The sequence below is a fragment of the Chenopodium album genome, chromosome 10 (genome assembly GCF_948465745.1).
Source record: "Chenopodium album chromosome 10, dcCheAlbu1.1, whole genome shotgun sequence".
In the NCBI taxonomy this organism is placed as follows: domain Eukaryota; kingdom Viridiplantae; phylum Streptophyta; class Magnoliopsida; order Caryophyllales; family Amaranthaceae; genus Chenopodium; species Chenopodium album.
Genome location: NC_137843.1, coordinates 35,506,590 through 35,510,349, shown reverse-complemented (window position 1 = coordinate 35,510,349; position 3,760 = coordinate 35,506,590). Strand labels below are relative to the sequence as shown.

General features: G+C 38.9%; 1 pseudogene; it reads right to left on the bottom strand.

Annotated features, from left to right (window-relative positions):
• Nucleotides 1–3,452: 3,452 nt before the first annotated feature.
• On the bottom strand, nucleotides 3,453–3,550 carry LOC145565895 (small nucleolar RNA R71; annotated as a pseudogene).
• Nucleotides 3,551–3,760: the final 210 nt, after the last annotated feature.

Here is a 3,760-nt window from a genome sequence, read left to right as displayed (position 1 = left end):
CCACTTGATATCAATTTGATCATAATTTGTTTAGTATTTGATTATGTTTCTTCTTGTTGTTTAGGACTAGAGAAATCTAGGTTAGAGAGTATGAGGATGATTAGTTGAATGCTCCTATTTGCTCCCTAATTAGCTTGATTATCATGAATGCATGTTGATCCCCATTTCCTAGTGTTTCATTTGTTTGTTTGGTTCTTGGTTTGGGTAGTTGATTAGTGTTACCTTTTCACCTTGACTTCGACCTAGCTTAGGTGTTAATTAGAAATACTTGAACATAACCGTTCCTAGTGGTTTGACCCTTGACTTACGTCTTTACTTATATTTAGGTTTTTTAAGTGATTATAAATTTGTTTGACACTAGGGAGGATTAGTCAACGACCTAGTTTTCCCTACGTCAAAATGGCGCCGTGGCCGGGGAACTCAACACACCTACAAAACAAGTCAAAGAAACAAAGAAGCGAGAGAAATAACCGAGAAATGAATAAAATAGTAAGAAAACCATCAAAAGCACACATTTCTCTAAAATTACACAAAAACACGCAAAACAAGCATTATTATGTAAAAACATGACATAAAAGACTAAAAACGAGCATGAAACTACAAAGAAAACCTACCCTAAGAGTGCCATAAATGGAACTCATCAAATTCCCCCAAGCTAAACTTTTGTTCGTCCTTGAGCAAAACAAAATCCAACCTAAGGGAAAATTATGGCATTATTCAAGCAAATAAAGAAACAAGAAAACTAAAGAGAAGGAGAATGTACACTAACTCACTTTCGTAGGAATCACGATCAATTTTAGCAGCGAAAGACAAGCCATTTAAACCCCTAGATCGCTCTAGAGGACGAGTAATGCTCTCGTAAGGGTTTCCTAAGAGATTACCCATAACTCTCACAAACCAAACGAACAAGGCAAAGCATGAAAAAGGAGCAAAAAGAAAAGGAAAGAAAACAAATGTTCATGAGTGGACTTTTGCAAATGAACAAGCATAAATGGATGAAATTCTTCCTAAACAAGTAAGGGAATGCACGTTTCAAGATATCTAAGGTTGATTGAAACATAGGACATGCTAAGCACAGAGAACTATCAAGACACAATTCACTTTAATCTCAAAACATATTTAGCACATTCTCCCAATTGGCTTCAAATCTACTTTTAGCAAGCATCTCTATAGTTCCTCGAAGGAACCGGAAAAAGAAATAGATTTGAGTCTTCTCAACGTCTCAACTATTGCATCCCGCTCTATAAACTTGACCTACATCTCCCTCCACCGACTTGTGACTCAACCACAAAGCTCAAAAGATCTTGGAAAGGGTTGTAATGTAAGGGCAAAAATGGTGAAGGTAGGCTAAAATTTGAAATTTGGTCGTATACCTAAATTGTGAAGCAAATATTGGCCAAATCTCAACACCAAAACCAAGTAATCACCAAACAAAAACACCAACACCCCCAAGCTTATACAAAGCAAAAATCACAAACATGTACACAAAAAGCGTAAGAGTTATAGATGAGTGACCCATCAGGGGCCACATGGGTTTCGACTTAAGTCATTGTCTGTATCATGGTCTGAATAGATCTTCCCATCGACTGGAGGTCGGTTGGGTTCAGGTGGCGATACAGACTCTTGTACCATCTTAGAGGTAATCTCCCCATAGACGGCGCCAAATGTTTTGGGGTTTTTTTGGTCCCTCGGGAGAGTTATGTCAATAAGTCTGATGTTTTCTATCTGTACCTGCAAAATATTGGAGACTCCAGATGGCAGGAGCTCCGCCTCAGAACAATCAAGTTAGAACGTGTACGGAGAAAGGTAAAGAGTGCTTTAAGGTAAAAGTGAGATCTTCTCGGATTCCGAGATCAAGTGCTTTCTCTGAGGTGAGAGAATGTAGGTAGAGTTTAATAAATGAACGTGCCTCAAAAATGGGGGAAATCTCCCTATTTATAGGGTCATTGAAAAGGTGCCCTTTCTTAGGTCATTCTGACCTAAGTTTAGTGGGCTGCACCGTATTACAGCTTTGCTGGGAATTGGGCCCTAATGGCCACAATTTCCTATGGTTATCTGAGGGTGACACGTGTCTACTGGTGAGTGGTCCATGTTTGACCTATCCAGGAAGGACACGTGTCCCTCTCTAATTAGGCCACGTGTCTAGGGTATTTTTACCAAAAACACTAGGGATGTGGTGAAGCATGCATAAATAATAGATCGCAGCTAATTTGTGGATTTTATTGATTTGATATTGTGATTAAATTGGTTGATAGAAATTGTGTATGTGTTTTATTTGTTGAGGAGTAGCTAACCTTGATTTTCAAGCTAGATTGCATTGTGATTTTCCATTGATACGACACATTGATTTGGAAATTACATTTATCGATTGAACTTGATTTGTGATGTTCCTAGCTAATCATTTGTAGAGACCCCTAGTTTGATGCCTAGGAAATAGAGTATCGAGTCCTTTTGATTGCAATTGCTATTTTCCCTTACGATGTTTGATTTATCAATCTCCTATCCAATTAGTATTTCTATTGTGAGTGTATGTGGATCCTAAATCCCTAGTGTTTGTCATATTGATTTTCATTCTTGATTAGTTGTTACACCAAGACTACACCAAACCTTTTCTAATCTCTTCAGAATAGCTTAGCGTAAGACTATAGCACTTCACCTATCATACCTCGTGGATTAACCTTGACCTAACTTATACTAAGTCTAGGTGTAGTAGAGTTAATAAATCTTGTGGATGAGATTTGAGCACTTGACGACATGCTTAGATCACCTATCAAATGGCGTCGTTGCCGAGGAATGGAATAGTTAATTGTTATATTTATTGAGTTCATTTAATCATATTTGAAAAACACAAAAAGATTTTCTTCTTTTAAGATACATTGGTAGTCGTGCTACTAATATTTTCTCTTGAGATTGTATACGTCGGGCACGTGATCAGACCTTAGTGCCATTTGATCCGGAAATCGAGAGAACTATCACGAAGATAAGGGTTGGTAATCGTTCCTTATGCTCTGTCCTTCCAAGAGAGGAAGAACATCAAGAAGAAGAAGAACGAGAAAGCATGGTTGCTAATACAAGAGTAGCATTAAAGGAGTTGGGAGCTCCAAGATCTTATAGGTTTGAGAGCGAGATTGGTCCACCTACGACTCTAGCAAACGACTTCGAGATTAGACCGGCGATGATTACATTGATATAGAGGCATCAATTTAGTGGAGCCAAGCACGGGAAACCCCTCAACCATCTCAAAGAATTTTAGAAGTATTGCAATACCATTAAGCTGAATAGGGTTACTCAAGAACTCATCCGCCTTAAGATTTTCCCTTTTCTTTCTCATTGAGCGTGCCTTGGAGTGGTTGGACAAAGAGGTGAAACCAAACTCTTTGCGAACGTGGGATGAAGTGCCAAAAAAGTTTCTATCTCGTTTCTACCCACAAAAGAAGACCGCCGAAGCAAGGACACTCATCCAAAGCCTCAAGCAAAAGGAGAATGAGAGCTTATATGAGGCATTGGAAAGGTATAAGAATTATTAAAGAGAGTGCCCACATCATGGGATTCCCAGCTATCAAATCATCCAAATTTTCTATGGTGGTCTAAGCCCTCAAGAAAATCTTGCCTTGATGCCGAAGCCGGAGGACCTATCATGAACAAGACGGAAGAGGAGGTGGTGGACATAATTGAAGATGTAGTGAGGCATTACATGGATTGGCAAGGTGAGAGGAAATCAACAAGCAAAAGCGGTTCTACGCTATATTTGATTGACCAC